This window comes from Dromiciops gliroides, chromosome 4, assembly GCF_019393635.1.
Source record: "Dromiciops gliroides isolate mDroGli1 chromosome 4, mDroGli1.pri, whole genome shotgun sequence".
NCBI classification, from domain to species: domain Eukaryota; kingdom Metazoa; phylum Chordata; class Mammalia; order Microbiotheria; family Microbiotheriidae; genus Dromiciops; species Dromiciops gliroides.
Genome location: NC_057864.1, coordinates 143,842,738 through 143,865,958, shown reverse-complemented (window position 1 = coordinate 143,865,958; position 23,221 = coordinate 143,842,738). Strand labels below are relative to the sequence as shown.

Here is a 23,221-nt window from a genome sequence, read left to right as displayed (position 1 = left end):
ACAAGCAGGCTGGAGTCAGATTGTGGACAGCCTTAAATGTCAGAGTCAGGGAGAGGAGAAGGGTAGAAATGAAAACTGACATTAAAAAGAGCAGGGCATTCATGAACACAATTAACTGCATATTATATGTATAAACAGGAATTATCTAATGGTAGTTAATTATTGGTACATTGTAGATAGACTGAAGGCAACTAGGTGGTGCAGTGAATAGAGTGCTGGGCCTAGAATCAGGAGGACCTGAGTTCAAATCCAGCCTCAGACTCTTACTGGGTGTGTGACCCTGGACATGTCACTTACCCCTAAATTCCTCATCTGTAAAATGAGCTGGAGAAGAAAATGGCAAACCACTCCAGCATCTTTGCCAAGAAAACCCCAAATTGGGTCATGAAGCATCAGACATGACTGAAATGACTGAATAGCAAAAGATAGACTGAGTTATTAAGCTCAAACATGCTATAAATGGAAGAAACATATTCTCAAAATCACAGAACTAGAAGGAATCTGAGAAACTATCTAGGCCAATTTATTCATCCTACAGATGAGGAAACTGAGGCATGGGACACTTAAGTGGTTTGCTCAAGATAACACAGGTAAATAAGTATCAGAAGCAGGATCTGAATCCAGGTTCTTCAGAAGTGAGAGCCAGTCCTATTTCCACTCTGCCACCCACACTACAGTTTGGTAAGAATTAAAGAGTAGGGCATTGAAGCGATCTCATGATAATTTGACTGTATTCCAAGAGAAAATGTTTGAGCCATAATATGATATGTTTTTCTTTAAAAGTGTGGCAAGCTTTCACATATCACGGCAATATAGTTGTCACGGTGAGGATTGTTTCTAAAAAAGCAGAGGTGGTAGCACAGAATAACATGGTAGTCGACAAATTGAGTTTAGAATTATTCTGTGTAGCTCCAGAAGGATTAACGGGTAAAAGTTTCACAAAGGTAGATTTGGGGCTCAAAGAGAGTAGGAACTTCCTGCCTCCCAATGAGAACTGTCCAACAATGAGCTTGTAAAGTCAACAAATGCCTTATTCCTGGATGTGTTTCAAGTAGAAGTTAGACAGTCCCTTGCTGGGGGGCATTGTGCTGGTTACCCATTCATACTCCAGGCAGTGGAATGGACAAGATATCCTATAGGGTCCTTTCCAATTCCAAGATCCTATGATTCCATGGAAGGCTGGAGATGTGTCTTTATGGCCCATGCACCTACCCAAAGGGAAACTACTGAAAACATGCACATTCTCCTGTAACAAGCATTTCAATATTTTATGTTTGGATAGTGGAAGAAATATAAACAGCCAGGCATTGAGCCAGGTTTCTCAAATAGTTCCTCCATACATTCGCTAGCAACAAAGTACACAGGAGGGCCAAAGTCTGCGAGAAAGCTCTAAGGATGTAGGGAATGTGTACAATCCTACAACAGAATGCATAAACTTTCTTGCTCACGAGCTCTATTTTAAATGAAACCCCTTGATCACTGTAAGGGGAAGGGAACAATCATTTACTAAGTACCTACTATATGTCAGACACTGTGCTAAACCCTTGACAAATATTTATCTCATTTAGTTGCTCACTCCCCTACCCCTCCTCAAGTTACTATTTCTGTTTACCTCTAGAAGAATGTAAGTTCCTTGAGGGTAGGAAATGTGGATTTTTTTTTTTTGTCTTTGATGTTTACTGGGTTGGACAACCCGATTTGTTGAAGACACTGAGAATGTTTGTCCTAGAGAAGAAAAAACTCAGAGGGACTTGATAGCTCTCTCTTCAAATATTTGAAATATTTGGCTGTCAAGTGGAAAAGGGATTAGGCTTGTTTTGTTTGTACCCAAAGGGCAGGAGCAAGAGCAATGGGGTGTAAAGGAACAAATTTAGGCTAGATATCAGGAAGAGCTTTCTACCCATGAGAGCTGCCTAAAAGTCAAATGGGTTGCTCCAAGAGGTGTTGGGGCCCCCTGCACACGACCCAAGAGGTTAGATGACCACCTGGGCATGTTATAGCAGAGATTTCTTTCATGTTTGGGTTGGACTGGGTGGCCACCTGGGTCCCTTTCAGCTCTCATGTTCTGAGAGTCTGTGATAAGCAGTGTGCTATATTAGTGTCTAAATTGGAGAAACGTGTGGAAGTACTTAGAGCTAAAGTCAAGGCTAAAAGCATGACTGAACATATTGCCCAATAGAGAAGAAATGCTATAGAGGATACATTTAGAAAATTGGGGGGGGGGGCAGCTAGGTGGTGCAGTGGATAGAGCACCAGCCCTGGATTCAGGAGGACCTGAGTTCAAATCCAACCTCAGACACTTGACACTTACCAGCTGTGTGACCCTGGGCAAGTCACTTAACCCCAACTGCCTCACCAAAAAAGAAAAAAAAAAGAAAATTGGTGGGATTTGGAGGGTTTAAGCTGTGGTCCTACTTGATGACTGGGGAATGCATTAGTAGACCTCTCAAAAATCCAAGGACAGCTTCGCAAGAAATCAGGCATCTAGCTCATGACTCAGATCCTACTTTTTTCAAACTAGGTAAGAAAGCAGTAGCTACTAATTTAGGAACTCTATCTCTGCCTCATCTCTAAGGCCAACCCCCTAACTACTATCTTGCGGGGCAGCCCCAATTCTTGGAAGACCCGTCCTCTGGAAGACTTGTCTTTCCTGCCTCCACCCAACACCCTGGCTTTCTGGGAATTTGCCCAGACTACTGGAAAAAAGCCCAAGCCTACCTCTCAAAGGTTATTCACGCCTCATCTGCATATGTATGGTCAATTGAATTAGGGTGGCCTTCTCACCGGCTGTTTCCTATTCCTAGAATACTCTCCCTTCTCACCTCCTCCTCTTAGAATCTCTCACTTCCTCCAAAGCCTGGCTAAAGTGCTGCCTCCTACGGGAAGCCTTTCCTGATTCCCTCCTTCTTCTCCCTGAAGTTACTTTGGATAGGCAAGGCCTCCTGTAGAGGTGAGACTGGGAGAGGGGAAGAATAGCCCGGGCCATTCCAAAAGACAGAAGATGGCCAAAGAAGTATAGGCTGTCCCCATAGGTGATGGCTGAGATCAGGCAAACCTATTATTCCCCTTCCCTGCTCCTTCAAATGGGCACAACTGGTGCCTGTTTCTAAGAACGTTCCATTATTTGGTTATAAACTGTGTCTTGGAGAATTCGTTTTACTCCTCATAAGGCATCTGTATTTGACCAAGGCATCTGTATGTCCTTGTGTATGTTGGTCAATGGCATGAGGGTGTGGGGATAGCTCTGGAAGACATGCAGGAGAGGGTGACCTTTCCCAGCATAGGGTCAGCATCCCAACCCCAGCCTATTGTTAGGAAGTTTTTCTTTCTCATATAGTTTATAACCACATTCCTAAGGGCAGAACTGGATCTTTCTGTCTCCCCTACAATGACCCTATCCTGTGATTTTGCAGTAGAACTCAAGTGCCTGACCCATGAAAATCAGTGTGCGATAGGCTCCATGGAGATGCCTGGTTATCTATATCTTTCTTTAATACACTTAGTACTATACTTGTTGTATCCCCCAGGAGAATGTAACCTCTTTATTTTATTTATTTATTTATTTTTTGTGGGGCCATGGGGGTTAAGTGACTTGCTCAGGGTCACACTGCTAGTAAGTGTCAAGTGTCTGAGGCTGGATTTGAACTCAGGTACTCCTGAATCCAGGGCTGGTGCTTTATCCACTGCACCACCTAGCTGCCCCCTATAAGTTTTATTTTTTAACTTGTATCTTCATGGCAGTTCATCTTGGTGGAGGTTGAAGATGCAAGAGGGTGAAGAGCAAGGTCTGCACAGGAGTTTGGGGTAGGGGGTTCCATGTTCCTGCTTGCTATGGGAGGGATCCAGCATCAGTGCCTCTGTGCCCTGGGCCCCCTCAGGGATGCCCAGCTCTGTTTGGGGAAGAGGGCTAAAGGAGACTTCTGGCCACTCTGGAATAGGATGACAGCTGCACATCCAAGGGGCCTTGCTCCTAGCCTTGTACCAGGCCCTTTGAGTGTCTGGGCACTGCTTGCTGTCCTGATGTGTATCCTGTTGCCCATTTAGGGATCACGAGTTTGTGCCATAGAGGCAGGGCCTTACTGTCCAGGGGAGTGAACTTGCCTTTTATGGCATGAGCCTGGTTCTGGAGACCCAAAATAGGCATGTGGGGGGGTTGTTTATGTTGGGGTTGGGGTGGGAGTTTCAGGAGCAGCAACACAGAAGCAGAGGAGAGGACTGGGGAGGTCATGTTAGTATTCCATTTACCATAACCATTTAACATGGATTGTTCTCTCCTCTCTACAAATAGCCCCCATCCCTGCCAGACATCTCCTCTTCCTAGGAAGAGGTTACCTGTGGAGGTTACTGTGAGTTCTAGATGTCTAAGCAAGTGAAGGTTCTACCATGCTGGAAAGGCTTTAAGAACTTCCTATCTCATACCTCGTGTTCTGTGATCAACTAATTAATTAACAGGAGGCTGGCCACCTGCCAACAATATTTTTTTGAGAGAGGGGAGTCAGAACAACACAGGAAACAAAGAAAAGTACAGTACCTCATGACAGGGGAAGGGGATAAGGGGGGTATGGGTGAAGGAAGGGAGGGTAGATTGGGGGAGGGGGCAGTCAGAAGCAAAACACTTTTGAGGAGGGATAGGGTGAAAGAAAATAGAAAATAGAGTAAATATCAAGGGGAGGAAATAGGATGGAGGGTAATACAGTTAACAATAGTAACTGAAAAAAATTGGAAGCAATTTTGTCTGATAGGCTTCAGTTCTCAAACACATAGAGAACTGAGTCAAATTTGTTAAAATGAGAGCCATTCCCCAATTGATAGATTACCAAAAGACACAAAGTTTTCAGATGAAATAATCAGTCACCTATAGGCATATTTTAAAAAATCCTCTAACTCATTATTTATTTATTTATATTTATTTTTTGGCAGGGCAATGAGGTTTAAGTGACTTGCCCAAGGTCGCACTGCTAGTAAGTGTCAAATGTCTGAGACCAGATTTGAACTCAGGTTCTCCTGAATTCAGAGCTGGTGCTTTATCTACTGTGCCACCTAGCTGCCCCTCTAACTCACTGTTGATTGGAAAGATTCAGGTCAAAACAATCCTGGGTACTACCTCATACCTATTGGATTGGATAATAGGACAGCAGAGGAAAATGACAAATGTTGTGGATATAGGGGAAATGAGACACTATTGGTAAAGTTGTAAACTGATTCAAACATTCTGTAGAGCAATTTGGAACTATGGCCAAGGGGCTATAAAATCATGCATACTCTTTGACCTAGCAATACAACTACTAGATTGCTATCCTAAAAGAGATTTAAAAAAATTGAAATTGGGGTGATGCCCATCAATTGGGAAATGGCTGAACATACTGTGGGATGAGATTAGGATGGAACATTATTGTGCTGTAAGAAATGATGAGCAGGATGCTATCAGAAGGACTTATGAAAAATGCAATCCATCTATAGATACTGATGGTATCGGAATACAGACTGAAGTATAATTTTTTATGTTAATTCCTCTTTCTGTAGTTTTTTTTAGTCTGTTTTCTTTTGCAACCTGACTAATGTGGAAATGTTTTGCATGACTGTACATGTATAACTTATATTGAATTGCTTGAGTTCTTAAGGGGGGGTGTGGGAGGGAGGGAGGAAGAAAATTTGGAACACAAAGTTTTAAAAATCGATGGGAAAGAGGCAGCTAGGTGGCACAGTGGATAAAGCACCAGCCCTGGATTCAGGAGGACCTGAGTTCAAATCTGGCCTCAAACACTTGACACTTACTAGCTGTGGGACCCTGGGCAAATCACTTAACCCTCATTGCCCTGCCCCACCGCCAAAATCAATGTTAAAATGTTTTTACATGTAACTTGGGGAAAATTTTAAATAAAGAAAAAAATAAAGTACAATACCTCAGCCTCAGGTGGCCCCTTGCCACATCTGCCAAGATAGTGGTGGAGTACTGAGAGAAAAGGGACAGAGGAGCTCACACAGCTTTTAGACCCTCTGTAAACTTTAACTTGATTGTAGGAACTTTAAGCGTGAGATCCTTGTCCAATGACTGGGAAGTGGGCATGTTGTTTGAGGACCTGAATTCTTGTAATACTTGAAATCAGAAGCAAGAAGAAAACTGGGGCCTAATGGAAGGCTGCCTTACAGGAGAGGCAATGAAAGGAGGTCCTACAGTAGATTTATGTAAGGCAACAGGGAATGTTATTTCAAGGGATGTTTGGGCATCACATATTGCAGGACTAAGGAAAAGTATTTTCAAAAAGACCACCATGAAAATGACAACTTATGCATTAACAGTGGTTGTGGAGGATGAAGTGATAGAGAGAAAATCTACTTGATTAGATTGTCCACATCAAATCAGCATCTACTCTGGTTTTGTTTGATCACTTCAATGCAAAAGTGGGAAAAGATGAGGATGGTGACAAATATATGGGAAAGCAAGGTTCAGGGAAGGAATGAGAAATAACAAAGATCTGGCGATTTTACAGACATCACTAATTCTTTGAAAAGTAAATTGGTGGGGCAGCTAGGTGGAGCAGTGGATAAAGCACCTGCCCTGGACTCAGGAGGACCTGAGTTCAAATCTGACCTCAGACATGTGACACTTACTAGCTGTGTGACCCTGGGCAAGTCACTTAACCTTCATTGCCTCCCCCCCAAAAGTAAATTGGTAGGCAGTGGTTATACATTGAATAAAACCATGAAAATCCAAATAGATTTATTTTAATAGACAGGAAATGATTGTTATTTATTATTTATGTGGGCGTTTTCCCTGAATCAGCTGTCTGTTTATACTTAAACCACTATCTTGTCAGAACTAAGATCAGAACTAGTATAAAACAAGAAAAATAGTGAGAAAATGACAAATGATGCAATTGAAACAAATTAACTATCAACTATTTAAAGAAGTAACTGAAAATCAAAGATGAGAAATGGACAAAAGAAATGATACCAATACTGATTGACAATTTATCCTTTCTATATCTTGTTCGTGCAGTTATTTGCTTTTTGTCCTTCCCCCCATTTGATTGTGAGCCCCTTCAGAACATGGACTGTCTTACTTTTCTTTGTATCTTAACAAAGTGCCTGGCACACAGTAAACACTTATTAAATGTTTTTTAACTGACTATAATAATTTTGTCCAGAAATTTAACCAAGGTAATTGCTATAATAAGGAGCTCTAACAATCCCAGAATGGGCTTTTAGCAGCAAACATGAATTGTTAGAGAAAGAAAGTTGCCAAAGTCAACAAGAGGTTAGAAAATAAAATCTTATGAAGAAGGATGATGGAAGAATATTAGTAGTATTGTTTCACAGAACAGTCAGTAGGGGATAAAACCTGTTTTTAAAAATCTTAGCAAGGTATCTGATTAAGTAATCCCAAGGGCTTTCAAGGTTGATGTTGAAAGGACTATAAACATTAGGAAAATTGTAAAAAAAAAAAAAAAAAAAGATTTACAAAGATCATTTAAACAAACATTTTTCTCCAACAAGGATAGTGGAGTCACCGCACCTAGACCTTATCACCCCAATGTCAGATGGGCTTATGGAGGAAGCAGAAAGGGTATTAAAGAGAAAAAAGGTGAGAATAGCAGCCTAATTGACCAAACATATATAGAGGAGATCTATGCTGGAGGCAATATAATTATATTGAGAGTACTGAGGGATCAATATGCAAGGTATCTGAAGGAAGGAAAGATAGCAAAGATTTGGGAAAAAACCCAAACAACCCAAAACTTGGCCTTTGTTAAAGGCTGAAAAATAAAGTAACCAAGAGAACATTAATGGCTACTACCCCGTATGCCTTCTTTTTCATATATTCAAAATCTTTTTGGTCTTCATCTATATATGAATCAAGAACATGTTCAATGAAAACATTAGCAGACAATAGAAAGGCTTTCTAAAATAACATTCAGCCACAGACCATGAATTTTCCATTTTGTAATTAACTTAAAGTTGTAGCAAATATAGGAATTCATTGTGCTTATTGTTTGTTGGTTATGAAACAATTTTTTGATTTGGTAACACTAAGCATTGCTTTATAGGCTCTTTTATGAAAAGAAGTCTCCCATCGATATATCAAAATCATTCAAAATTCTCTAGAAGATATAACACCATAAATAATGACTGCTAAATGACTGATAATAAAATCTCAGACCAAGATAAACAAAGAAGCAAACAAACAGGAAGATATATATTTGCCAAATGTATTCACTGTTGTCACAGTAGAGACCCAATGCAGAGTACAGATTAAGGAAGGATTCTCTGTGAATGGTGACATCTTCTGGATGCTACTATTTTGGGTTAACAATTTGCTGATTGCATCAAGCCCTAGAACATTGTCTATAGAACCTCCTGGAGATCAGTAATCACTCAAATCAGTTTAGACTGTTCATCCATATAGGAAAGACCAAGTGGATGAAGAGTGACAACTGCTCAGATTTCAGCATGCATCTGGATTTATACATCATAGACTTTGTCTAGCAGAATGTATATCTGGGACAGACAGTACAGAGGGATAGGAGGAGGAGGACAGGCTGGGCTGCTTTTTTTTTTTTTTGTGAGGCATTTGGGGTTAAGTGACTTGCCTAGAGTCACATAGCTAGTAAGTGTTAAGTGTCTGAGGCCAGATTTGAACTCAGGTCCTCCTGACTCCAGGGCTGGTGCTTTATCCACTGCGACACCTAGCTGCCCCTATCTCTGAGCTTCTTGTGAAAGGTCCATCTTTTCAATATTGACATTCTGACAGTGTTGCTAGAGGGCTGTGAGACGTGTTAATCAATGAGGAACTAAAAAAAAATATAACAGGAATAAGACAGCATCAAGGAACTAAATGACAGGAAGGGAAAGATGGGGAAGGGGAAAGGGTCATGTTGCAGGAATGAAGGCTGACAGGTAGGCATCCAAAGTGTTCCACTAGTACTCTCAAAATAATAGGAGAGGGCCAGCTAGGTGGTGCAGTGGATAAAGCACCAACTCTGGATTCAGGAGGACCTGAGTTCAAATCCGGCCTCAGACACTTGACATTTACTAGCTGTGTGACCCTGGGCAAGTCACTTAACCCCAATTGCCCCACAAAAAAATTTAAAAAATTAAAAAAAAATAATAGGAGAAAGGGAAGAAAGTCACAAATACACTGGAGGTGGTGAACTCTTAGGAAAACAAAGACAAGAGTTGCAAAGGAGAAGCAGACATGTATGGGTTTCAATCTGCATTTCTGAATCAATGAAATCACAAGATGCCGTTGAGCACTGAGTATTCCCAGTGCCCAACACTGTGCTGGAGGACACAGTAGGTCTTTAATAAATACTTGTTGGGTGAGTGAATAAAAAACGAGAGAAAAGCAAATAGATTGGAGATATATGTGGAAACTGAATTATCCAAGACATTTCTCATTAGCCATTTCTAATGCCCTTTCTGTTTGTTTGCTGTGTGAATGTGAGTGACTGTGTGTGTTCTTTTGGGGTGGGGTGGTTCTTATATGGCTCTTTCCCACCCCTAGTGAGTCAATAAAGAACATCCTGGAAAGTGTCAATTAGCATATAAATTAAGCTGATACACCTGGAGAAGCTGTTTCAGGCTGTTATTTATCATGTTTAATGTGAAGAACCTTTGGGAACAGTGAACCAAAATCTCTCTCCCTTGTCTAGATAAAGAATTGGGGGTGGGGGTGGGGTGGAGAAGGTGCCATCTTTGAAGAGCTTTGAGCAAAGGGCCAGGAATGGAATGGCTGGTCGTGGAAGAAAGGGGGCGGGGAGAAAGAAAGGAAGCATATTAAACTGTGTTTAGTGCAACTCTCTGAATATAGGTGTGAAAAATAGATGGGAGAAACCCTGGACCATTGAGACTATTGAAAGATCCAGGAAAGGAAGAAGGAATCATTTCAAATCATGTTACCAGAATCATCAAAAGGTATTTGCTAGGAGTCTAACTTGCATCAGGCTGTGCTAATCTGTAATAAAAAGAGGTTAACAGGCCATGTCCCTGCCCTCCAGAGGTTTATGGGGGGATGTGAACAGATCACCAAACACAATAAGGAAAATGCACCATGATGATAGAGGTTATAGTTCCAGAGTTGGAAGAGACCTCAGAGGCCCCTAGTCCAAACCCCTCATTTTACAGATGAGAAAACCAAGGCCCAGGATGACTAAGTGATTTAGCCAAGGTCATACAGTAGAGATCTACTACAAGATCATACATCCCAGATAGGATTTGTGTCCTCCAGAGTTAGTGTTCATTCCACTGTACCATTTTATCTTTTTATTTGGGTCTTTAATCCATTCACACTTAAAGGTTATTTTGGGGTGTGTGTGTATATATATATACAGAGACATACAAACATAAGTGTGTATACACACACATATATATTTTGTTTGTTGTTCAGTTGTTTCAGTCATGTTTGACTTTTCGTGACCCCCTTTGAGGTTTTCTTGACAAAGATAAAGTTCTTTGCCATTTTCTTCTCTAGCTCATTTGACAGATAAGGAAACAGGTAGACAGGGTTAAGTGACTTGCCTAGGGTCACACAGCTAATAGTGTCTGGGGTCATATTTGAACCCAGGAAGACTAATCTTCCTGACTCCAGGTCCAGCATTCTATTCTCTGTGCCATCTAGCCACCTGTGTGTGTATGTGTGTATATATATATATATATATATATATAATATGTGTATATGTGTGTGTATATATTTATGAATGTATACACACACATATAAAAATTTACGCTTATCTGATCCCTGTCTCTTCCCCACCCAACTCCACTTCCTTCCTGTTCATTTGGACTCTGGAGAACCAGGAACTAAGTTTAAGTTCCAAGGCAACATACTCATAGGAGTGGGTATCAACAAACCAGTTGACCAATACACATTGCTTATGAGCCCATCGTGTTCCCAGCACCATATATGAAGGAGAGGGAAGAAGGTGAGGGACCGGCAGTTCATTTTTCTAGGTACTTGTCTGATGCTCTGGAGGATTTTGCTCACATACGAACCAAGGCACTGAGGAAAATAACTAAGGGGCAGAACTTCTGAGAAGGGTCTTGACCCCTTGTGTAAACAGTCTTTACATAGGGTCTTTATCCCTATGTGGGAGAACTGGCTTCCCATATTTTTTCTAGCCATACTCATGCATCTCCAAATGAAATCTCTTTGTGCACTTCTCACTCCACCTGGGTGAAAAAAATAAATCTCTGTGTGACTTGGTCTCTTCCTACCCTTTCCATCTTATACTTTGCTCTCCTTCACACTTGCCACTGGACTACGATGACTCTGGAGGAGAGAGTGAGGCCGATGACTTTACACAGCTCTGTCTCACTTAAATCTAATTCACTTGCAAGTCAAGATGTCATTGGGCCTCTTGTGAGAATGAAGGATGAACAACAACAATGGTGACACTGATCTACTAATTGCTATTCCTTGAACAGTCAATCCTAACTCCAGTCTTGATGCCTTTTCACTAGCTATTTAACATGTCAGGAAGACTCTTCCTCCTCACCTCTACCTTTTAGCTTCCCTGAAATTCCTTCACGACTCAGTTCAAGTCTCATCTTCTATAGTGAGAGGAGAAGAGGTGCCAGGACAAGGCCTTGGGGTGCCCTTGGATGATAACCCAGCAAAGAGGATTGCTAAGGAATAGTCGTCACTGGCCTTCTTTGGGAAATGGGATACTCTCCAGCTCATCAATGTCTTTTCCAGATGAAAAGGAACACAATACTCAAGACCTGGTCTGATGAGGATAGACAGAAAGTCTATCACCTCCCTTAGTCTTTGTTCCTTTTTCTTCCAATTTAGTTTCTACCCTAAAACCACCTTATCAATCTTACCATTCCTCAACGGCCTCAGTTTATTTGAGCTTTAAAGCACCAATTTTTACAGGGCATATTTGTATTCATTCTCAGTTATTTGTATTTGCAGGTGCATCCTGAGAACCTACCTTGGTTTCTTTGGACAAATCTCCTTTTTCTCCCTCTTTGGAATTTTCTCCTCTTTGAATCTTCAGAATTTAATTTTTCAGGGCTTCTCAACCATCCTGGGTTGAAGTCTCCTAAACTTATTCAGGCCATAGGATCTTTTTTTTCTGAGTCCTTTGAAATATGATCTCCCCAAATCTAGGATACATGCCAGTTTATTCTAAGTTTCATTTTATTTCTCTACTACGAATTCCAAGATGAAGTGGTGAGTTCCCCACAAACTTCACATTATTTCTGCATTAGTATTTCTATATAAGGGTGGGCAGGTAGTACAGTGGATAGAGCAGTGGGCCTAGAGTTAGGAAGACCTGAGTTCAAATCCAGATTCAGATACTTACTAGCTGTGTGACCCTGGGCAAATTATTTAACTTTATTTGCCTCTATTTCCTTGCCTCTAGAATGAGCTGGTGAAGCAAATGGCAAACCACTCCAGTATCTTTGCCAAGAAAACCCCTAATAGGGTCATGACAAGTTGGACATGACTGAACAACATTAATTCCTCCTCCTTGGAATTCTTTTTCCAGTTCTTATTGGTTCCTTTCCCTTTCAAATGTAGAAACAAACCAAGACTTTATTAGTTGATCTACTTTTGAGAGAAAGCGTGTGCTAGTAGATGGTCCAGAAAGTACTACTATATTATACCTTTCTGCCAGGGTATTTCCCAAACTCATCTATTTCTTCCTTCTGCCTAGGTGGTCTGACACTGGGTAAATATAGCATATCATGATTAGTTAAAATTGCCCAAATCTTGTTGCTACAAATCCCATTATGGTGAAAATTTCTTCAGAATAAAGAGGTATCAAAGCCCCAGCTCCATGCACTCTTCAACACTATTCAGTGCAATAAAGGGGACATTCTTTGGGGAGCATAGTGTAATAGGATCTGCCTTATTCTTCAGTCTAGGTATGTGTAAACCTTGGGCAGAAGCTGTAAGTCTATTTACCAAAGGTGTGAAAGGCATTCAGGGATTCTAAGGTGATGCTCACTGGGAAGCACTGTAATGTGGAAAGAGCAATAATTTCAATTATCTGCAGGAAAGAGCAAAAGGAGAAGCCGTAACACTACTATAACACCACTTAATGGAATTGGGGACCGCTTCCCTGCATTCCTCATCCATTTCTTTGGTATCCACTGGGAGCAACAAATGCTTAGCAAGACCCTAGGAGATGCTTATATAATTTCTTTTTTGTTTTGTTTTTTTTGTGGGGCAATGAGGGTTAAGTGACTTGCCCAGGATCACACAGCTAGTAAGTGTCAAGTGTCTGAGGCTGGATTTAAACTCAGGTCCTCCTGAATCCAAGACACTGGTCTTTATCCACTTTATCCACTGTGCCACCTAGCTGCCCCCACTTATATAATTTCTTTACTAGGGTCTCGTCCGACCTTCTAGTTCTGATCATCTAGAGTCAGCCAACATAGTAACTCTAGAAGAAGTAGTATTTAGAAAGCATAAGAGAAAAGGAAAATATATCTTGTCCTTTGGAAAAAACAATATACTACTATCTGAATTAATGGGAATGATGTGCTATCCATCATTTGTGATTTCCTGAGACTTGGCTCAGGTTCTTTCTGGAACTCTTCATTGCTTTGTCTTTTCTAAGCGTAACCTGTCATTGGTTCCCTCTTCTCCCTAGAGCATGTTATTTTATTTTTAAAAGGATTTACTGATGATTTATGCTCTTTATATATCACAATCACATTCCAATTTCCATCCCCTTAAAGAACCTTCCCTCGTAACAAAGGGAAAGAATTAAGCAAAATAAATAAATATATCAAACATGTCCCACAGCATATGAAGCATTCCATACCTATAGTCTACTACTTCTTTACTAAGAGGAGGGAATTACATTTCATCATAAGTCCTTTAGAATAAAAATTGGTCATGATTTATTCTGATATCTTTTACTGTTTTCCTTTTCTTTAACATGGTCATTATGTGCCCTGTTCTCTTGGTTTTGCTTTCGCTCTGCATCAGTTCATACTTGCTTTCTCAAGTTTCTCTGTTCTTAATATTTCTTGTTTCTTATGGTGTGAAAATATTGTATTAAATTCAGGTATCACCTTTTTTTAGTACAAGGAATTTTAAACACACAAATCTTCTCTCTGTCTCTGTGGCTCTGTCTCTCTCTGTCTCAGACTGGGGAACAGGAATGAAAATGTATTTTCCCAATAGTGCTACTCTGGAACTAGATCCTAAAGCATAACCCTGTCCCATCTCTGCATCAACCTTTGTGTGAGCCCTGTTGTGTTGTGTGTAGATTATGACCCAAAGGTATGTTCTGGAGTATATCACCATTCAATGGAAAGGAAGGTGAATCCAGTTCATTTCAGAACCACTATTCAGTCACCCCTTTCTTCTTTTTTTTTTTGTTTTGTGGGGCAATGGGGGTTCAGTGACTTGCCCAGGGTCACACAGCCAGTAAGTGTCAAGTGTCTGAGGCCGGATTTGAACTCAGGAACTCCTGAATCCAGGGCTGGTGCTTTATCCACTGTGCCACCTAGCCGCCCCCCACCCCTTTCTTCTTAATCTAGAGATCTTGGATATCCTGGTGAGAATTACAATAATAGAGGGACAGACAGGAATGCTAATGTCTTCCAAGGAGATTTGAGAGTCTCAGTTTGCTACTCTTCCTCTCAACATTCTGCACTCATTCTCTTGGTTCTGCAATGGGATGCTTAGAATGTATGGCCTCACAGTAGAGGAAAGAAGGGTTTTTGCCCTTTCTGACAAATGCCTTCTGTTCTTTAATGAGTCCTGCCTGGAGACTGGGGCAGGATTTAGAAGGTGGGAGTATCAAGTGGGATGATGTGGGAGGTATTACAAGGAAGGGCTTGGAGATTTTCCCAGAAAGGGCCATGCTAAATAGAGGCTAGAAGGCCACTTGTTGCTGTAGGAGAGATTCCTGCTCATGTACATGTTGATCTAGATGACCTCAGAGTTCTGTTTGAACTTTCAGATCACATTTTTTTGGGATCAGAATTAATTTGACCTATCTCCTCCCCACCAAGTCATTGGGGTCTACGGTGGGTGGTGGTCAGTAAATTAATCTGTTGCATTTATATGTAGGTATTGTTTTGGGATTTCAGTTTCTTCAGGGTTTCTGGAAGATGGATCAAATCATTCAAGTTGGAAGGAGCCTGAGAAGTCATATAGGTCAATCCCCCTTTCTTCCAGAAGGAAATTCCTCTTTTTCCTCAGAGGAAACTGAAGCCATGAGAAATAAGAAGTGAATGGGACACAAGTAGCAAACAGAAGTGAGATTCATCCTCAGGTATTGACTCCGGGTAGTCACTGTGTCACACTGCTTCCCCTCAAATCACAACACATATTTTACATTTAAGGCTTATAAAACATGTTCCTTACAAAGTAGTTAAAGTATTATTATCCCTGTTTTATGAATGAGAAAATTGAGGACAGTTCTGAGAAGTTTCTTAGCCATGATCATACTACTGTCATGTGTCCGAGGCAACATTTTAACTTGGTCTTCTGACCTTAATCACATACTCTTTCCATTACTGCGAAATCCTTCTCTCATTTGTTAAACTACTACCCCTAATTCTTTTTGGGTTGTATCTTCAGTGATTTACACAGCAAACTACATAGTGAAGTGAAAGATGCTGAATCCACTTCACATGGGGAATAATTGATGAAATTAGGGATATTTAGTCTTGGAGAAGAGAAGATTCAGGGAGGTCAAGATGGTGGTCCTCTGGTATTTTGAGGGTTTTCACATAGAAGAAAGATTACACTTACTCTATTTGGCCACAAAAGGCAGAACCAGAAGGAGTGGCAGTTTCAAAGATGCTAATTTCAGCTTGGTGTAAGAAAAAAGGTCCTGGGGCAGCTAGGTGGTGCAGTGGATAGAGCACTGGCCCTGGAGTCAGGAGGACCTGAGTTCAAATTCAGCCTCAGACACTTAACACTTACTGGCTGTGTGACCCTGGGTAAGTCACTTAACCCCAACTGCCTCACAAAAAATCCCCAAAAAAACAAAAGAAAAAGGTCCTAACAATTAGATTTCTCTGTAAGTGGAATAGTCTGCTTTGGGAGGGGGTCCCCATTATTGGGAGTCCTCAGGCAGATGTTAGATGACCACTTATCCAATATGCTATAGTGGGTATTCTTTTGTAGGGACAGGTGGGACTAGGGGGCTACAGAGGACCCTTCCAACTCTAAAATTTGATGATTTCCTGAAATGAATCCACTTAGAGTTTGGGGGACTTTGGCTCCTTGCCAGGCTCTACCACTAACTAGTGATGTGACTTTAACTTCTGTCAATTAACCTCTATGAACCTCAGGTTCATACATGCCCTCCCTAACTTACAAGGTTGTTTCAAGGAACAAATGATGTGTGGAAATACTTTGTAAACTAAAATGCTTTACTAATCTAAAATCTTTAAACTATATGGATAGATTGCTGGGCTTGGAGTCAGAAAGAACAGAGTTCAAATCCAGTCTCAGTTACTTACTAGTGGTGTGACCCTGGGAAAGTCATTTAATCCGTATCTGCCTCAGATTCCTCAACTGCAAAACGGGGATCATAACAGCAACTATCTCACAGGGTTGTTGGGTGCATCAAATGAGATATTTTTAAAATATTTAGTATAGTGACTGGCACATAGTAGGTACTTAATAAATATGTATTCCCTTCTCCCATATGGATTACTATTCTTATGACCTTAGTTCTTCAATAGCTACAACTAATTTCTAGCTCCAGTCCCTTCTTCATTTAAGCCTTAGGACACACCCATGTCCCCATTCCCAAAACAGAGAGTCTAGTCCCTTCATCAAGAAGGAATTCCACCCAATGTCCTACCATTTTGCTTGCTCAGTTTCTACCTGGAAAAATGACTGCATATTAATCCCTGCCTGTTAACGCAATTAAAGTTGTTGGAAATTAGAAAAATTCACATAATAAGCTCATGAGCTTATTTAGTTGATCTCTTCTTAAGTATCCTGCATTATTTTAATTGGTGGTTGGCTTTTTTTGTGGAGAGGGAAGGGAGACATCTCAGCCATTTGCTTTGCAGCATTTTATTCTTTTAGCATGTTGTTATGACTGTTTTTTTCTTGAGCTGGGAAAAATGTATTTGCATTTTCATTCTGATTATTTGTCTGGGTTTTTTGGGTTTTCTTTCACATGGTTCAAACCACTTATCCCTTTCAGGGACATTATGCAAATTTCTGATACCATAATTTATCTTTCTTTTTCTCCCCTTACACTCATTTAGTTCTTATGACTTTCAATTAAAATGTCCTTGCAAACCACAGTTGTATGAGGGTGTTTTTTCCCTTCCTGGCTGTAGCTTTTTACATATTAAAGGAGTTAATTTCATTTTCTGATCTGCAAAAAAAATGAATAAGTAATCCTTTTCACCTGATTAGTAGAAATTCTGTTATGTGTGAATGACTAGAGTGAATAAGAATATCAAACGAAACAATGTGTAAGATTGGATTAATAGTACATGCCTCACAACAGCATTATGAAAACTGAGCAGTTAATATTTTAAAAGCAAATGTTTTAATTTCTGTAAAGAAAAGGGCAATCTACAAATGTGCATTTCGTGCCCTAAGAAGAGTAAGAGACAGAAGCAAGGAAGAGTCTAATAGTGAAGTATGTCTAACAGTAAAGGAGAAAAACTGATCAATCCTCTCTCAGTCATTAGAATATGTGATTCAACAAATAATTGGTTGGAAAGAGTGGAAGTGGCAGGGTGTCATGTATGATTCCTTTTAAAAGTGGTCAAAGTCTACCATTAAAAAATCCTTCTCCAGTGACAAATAAGCAAGACAGTGGTCCTTTAATCATCGTATACTTGTCTTCCACTCTCTTTTTTTCTTAGAAGGCAGCTAGGTGGCTCAGTGGATAAAGCAATGGGTTTACAATCAGAAAGATGAGTTCAAATTTGACCTCGGACTCTTACCAGCTGTGTGACCCTGGGCAAGTCACTTAACTTCTGTTTGCCTCAGTTTCCTCAACTGTAAAATGAAGACAATAACAGTACCTATCCTTTAGAGTTGTTGTGAGGATCAAATGAGGTAATATTTGTAAAGCAGTTAGCATAGTGCCTGACACATAATAGGTACTATGCAGATGCTTCCTTCTTTATCTTCCCTTTTTTTTTTTTTAAGTGAGGCAATTGGGGTTAAGTGACTTGCCCAGGGTCACACAGCTAGTAAGTGTTAAGTGTCTGAGGCTGGATTTGAACTCAGGTACTCCTGACTCCAGGGCCGGTGCTCTATCCACTGCGCCACCTAACTGCCCCTATCTTCCCCTTTTTTGAGGAAGGATCCAAGATTTGAGAAAGATATCAGGCTGTCAAATTAAATTTTTAAAAAATTCTGCAAAAGAATAAGGCTTGAGGGCAGAGAAGAATAATCTTCTCTAGTTTCTCCACTGAAGGCTTGAAAAATATGGTCAGAATATGGTCAGATAAAAATATGGTCAGAAAACACATGCACAGAACAGGGATGGGGGTTTTTCTCTTCTTGATGCCATTCTCTAAGCTAACTAGCTCTGGCTAGGGTGGTCAGGAAGCCTAGGCTCTTGCTATAGGTTTCCCCTGGAGCAATGTGCTTTTAAGGAGCAGGAGGTGTGAAGCTCTATATGGGAGTGAAGGGAGATGGGAGATCTAATTCAGCTGTTACAGGTATTGCTAAAGAGTCATTTCAGTTTAACAGTCTATGGTGAGGCAATTTGACAATTGTAGCACACAAGGAATCAAATACTACACATGAATTCTTAGCATTTATTAGCCGCTATATTTATTTTTTTCCATGATACATAATTAGGTGAATATGCCCTCTAAAATAATTCACATTTAAAACGTATGCAGCATCTTGTTTCTAAGACCCTTGAAATACTTCATATTTATTATCTGTCTTTTCATAATAAAGCCTTAATGTAAAAAGGACCAGCTGGTTAAAAAAAAAAAGGAGAAATAGTTGGCCACAAGAACGAGTGTTAGAACCTGGACTTGAACTCAGTTCATTTGCCTACTAGCCTAATGTGTTCTTCCTTGGGAGATTTTGCTCTTTGTAGGAAGCATCATTCTTGAATAACTAATTCAAGGGACACATTTTATGGACAAAAGCAGGCACAGCCTAGTGGCCCAATGCCCTGCCTGAAACTGACGCCTGGTCTTGTGTACCATATGCAATCCTGGGGGATCAAAGTATGGACAAGAAAATGGAGACATTCAGGTAGCTGAGGCAGAGGTTAAGGGTAAGTACTGATACTCAACTTTATTACTTGATCAAACTTCAACATTCATAAGTTTCTTTACACCTAAGCTCAGAATACAATATACTGAGAATGAAGAAATTCATCTTCCTGAAGGTGTGAACTGTGTCCACAGTTCTGCATACATGCCCAGATCTCTAATACCCTCTATAATTACTGCTGAAGATTATTTGGAAAACAAAACCCCAATTCTTTTCAATTCTGCTGGCGTTAAGGACTGCAAACTCATTTCTGTTCAGCACCAGACCTAGGGACAGAGACGCCATAAACCAAATCCCCTTTTCATCAATTGATAAAAATCACCACCTCTTTCTTGTATGTGTTCTAAAAGGGTTAGGGAGAAAAGTCGGGTTTCTACAGGTATTTGTCAAATTCATTTATCAATTTAAAATATAAATAACTATTCGATACCTTCCCATTTAATGAACCTCTCTTCAGATGGGGAAAAATATCTCGGTTCTGCCAACAGCAAATATCAGTGACCTACATATAGAGAAAGGGGTCCCCAAGTAAGATTCTGTGGTTGAGAAGTAACAGATTTTCCCCAAAAAAGCATTTCTTCCACGCATTCTCAGTGCTTTCTCCCACGATTTTCAAATATACTCCTGTGCCATATAATTTGGATTTCCTAAAGGCTGTGTATTTTAGTTGGGAGTTGGTAGAGGGGAGTGTTTGGCAAAGAGAAACATCAAGAACAATACATTTCTCAATGCTGTGCAAATAGAAGGCTTCCTATCTTCTGTAAATACATGTGAATTATAGATATGTATATGTAGATATACCAACATATTTACGGACATTCTCAATGAAATGCACGTTTATTTCACCCCAAAAGCATGCCAGCATGGCTAAGTAGTTAGGACAATGCTCTTCTGATAATATAAAACATTTCTTCCCTCTCCCCCTCCCCCCATGTTTTCATTTATGTCCTTTGGGTTACAAAAGAACTAGAGATCATTTCTGTAGTTCCAAAGACATACATACTTTCCAGTTGGAGTTTTTCTTTTGTTCTTGGCTTGCTCATCCTCCCTTATCTTGATCACCATCCCCCCACATAAAAACTCGGAAAAGGTTTCGCGTTTCTTTTTTAAATTGTATATACATTCATGCTTTGCCGATCTCAGAACCCCTGTAATTTAGCTAGGAGGATCTCCTTATCTCTTTTGTCAGGGCTCCAGGTTGCATCCGACCTCCTGTCCCCTCCCCAAATCTACCCCTGCCCACAAAGCATGCTTCTGCCTCAACTTACCCGGTGCTGGGTACCTGGGGCTGCTGGAGAGAACTAGGAGAGAGGGGAGACGCTCACGCACGGGCTTTGTCTCCAAAGCAGATCGCTAGGGTGGTGGCCAGACACTGTGGCATCGCTCTTCATTTGGAAGTGGGACTCAGCAAAGCAGCAGCTACGGAAGCAGCAGCAGCAGCGGCGGCGGCGGCAGCGGCAACAGCATCACTGCAACAGCAGAAGTGGGAGGCGCGCAGGCTGGATGCAGCCGAGCCTCCCCTGGCACATAATGAGAGGCAGGCAGACACACAAGAGACAGAGCAGGAGCGGGATCGGCAGCTCCCGGGCTCCAATAACGCCTCAGCCCCTAATGGATTCACTATGGAAACGCGCACGCCCTTCGCACCCCGACCCTCCCTCTTGCAGCCCCACCCCCCAAGGCCGTATCTGCCGCCTCCGCGGCTCTGGCCCCGCTCCTGAAAGTCCCCCCAGCCCTAGTCCCTGCGGCGCCCGCCGCCCACGCGCCTCCCGAGGCCAGGGGAAGGGGAGGGAGGCTAGGGAAAGACCACGCGGAAAGGGGTGTGTGTGTGTTGGGGGAGGGAGTACGCTGCTGCGACCTGCTCCAAGCTCATCGCCGCCAGCCCACCCCGCAACCCCCCATAACTGTCTTTGGGAGGAATCACTACAGCATTGGGGACCTTCTTCTTCTTTCTCCAACATCCAGTCCCCTCTCATGTTTCTCAAAGGCTTGGTTATGAAATAGGGAGAGATGTAACCTGCTCCTGCCCCCACCCCTCTCTGGCTCCTTTCAGTCCACGATGGTCGCGCCCACTTTGCGGCAGGGTCTTTGCTTTTCTCTGGAGGAGTTGGGGAGGAAGAAAAGGAGCCAGGGGGGAAATCCCCGCCTGCTGCTTGCGTCAGGTGGTGCGTCACTCGGGGCTCCCGCACTGAAGTCTCCGCGTTCTCCGCGCAGAGCGCACGTGCCCCGGGTTCCCGGGCAGGCGGCCTGGAGAGCTAGGCCTCCAGAGGGGAGCGTTTCGGGGGCGCAGGCTTTATTCTTGTCCTGCTGTTTTGTTGGATCGCGGTGCGTCTAGTTCGCGTCTGCTTCCACACTCAGCCATCGAACAAAAAAAGGGGATCTTCTGGGGGTGAACGCGTTCCCCTTCGCCTGCTTCGCAGCAGTTGTAATTATAATTCAAGCAAGATAAGGTTACAGGAGGCAGAAAGGGAGAGCTGTACCTGAGCCTGGTATTGATGGGGGTGGGGTGGGGCAATAAGGGGTTAACGAATGTGCTCAGCCAGCCCAGCCCCTTACTTTCTGGAGCTGTGAAGGTAGGTGAGAAGGCTGCACCAGGGAGAGAGGATGTATGGGACTTGCAGCAAGAGGTAGGGCACCTGTCACTTCAATTCTAAGTAAGAAAAGAGAATACAGTGCAGAAAAGTTGTACTCTCTGTGTCCAGAAACTCACAAATTAATGCCAGTAGAGAATGAATTGTTCCGGGGAGAATGGTTAACCTTGGACTTAATTCCTAAATTGAAAGGCTTTGTGAATTACAGAGGTTATCTAATGTTTACTACTGCTCCAGCCATATTTCTTTAGCTGGAAACATCTCAAGGATTGTACACTTTCCTTTTCTAGGTTTAGAAAGATATCATAGAATCTGCTAATTAAGATATACAAAAGCATTTTACACAGTTCAACAAATCATCTGTTTTGGAGGAAAAAACCCTTAGTATTTTGAAATCCTTTGCACAAGACATTAGGTCTGATGATTAGAAAATATGTTCTGGAAGTCTTCTTTTCACCTATTCCCTTCTCATCCTACCCTAGCAACAGCCTTTAAATGTCAGAGCACTTGTTTCTGAAATGTCTGATCTTCATTGATTTGACATTTGCCCCAGACAAACGTCTTAGTTGAGTCCAGAATTCTAATAAGATCCATGAGGCCAGAAAGGTTCACCCAGGGCCCAGAAACATCTCATATTGATGCTTTTAGATCTCTCAGGTGCATATTTGAGGCAGAGAAATAAATTTGGTTAAAGAAATCACATGGCTAAGTGCACAATGCAGCAACTTTTTTTTTTTTTTTTTTTTTTACTGAATCACAGGGAAATTCGGACACAATCTAGGTTCTGAAGTCAGTAAAGCATTTATTGTTTACTAGTTACTATACTGTAAGGTCCTTGGTCTTAAGGAACTCACTCTAGTGGGGGAAGCAACATGCAAATAACTATGTGTATACATGACATGTACAGTGAAAATTAAAAGTGATCTTGGAAAGAATCCTGGGGGTTAGGTGAAGAGAGTAGAAGGTAGCTAGGAAAGGCCTTCTGAATGTAGAATTTGAGCTGTCGTAACTGAAGCCGAGGAAATTAGGAGTTGGAGATGAGGAGGCATGGACAACTATTTTGGCAGCTGAGAGGGGGGAGTGAATTGAGGCAGGTAGACCCAGTTAGACTATTGAGAGGCAGCTAGGTGACACAGTGGATAGAGCATCAGCTATGGATTCAGGAGGACCTGAGTTCAAATCTGGCCCCAGACACTTGACACTTACTAGTTGTGTGACCTTGGGCAAGTCACTTAACCCCCATGGCCCCACCAAAAAAAAAAAAAGACTATTGAAGTAGTCCAGGTAAGAGATGTTGAGGTTTGCACCAGGATGGAGGCTGTATGAGGAGAGAAGGGGACATACGTGAGGGATGTTTTGAAGGTAGAAATGACAAGATTTGATAAGAGAATGGATATTGTGGTAAGTGAAGGATGACATGGAAGTTGAGTGTGAG

At 41.6% G+C, this 23,221-nt stretch overlaps 1 protein-coding gene across 1 annotated transcript in view; it reads right to left on the bottom strand.

Moving 5' to 3' along the window:
- Positions 1 to 20,806, bottom strand: part of GNG4 (G protein subunit gamma 4) — an 86,021-nt gene extending 65,215 nt beyond the window's left edge. The window contains exon 1 of the mRNA XM_044004007.1: positions 20,464 to 20,806. The gene's annotated coding sequence lies outside the window, so the exon portion shown is untranslated. The remainder of the gene's footprint in view (positions 1 to 20,463) is intronic.
- Between the last annotated feature and the right edge of the window lie 2,415 nt (positions 20,807 to 23,221).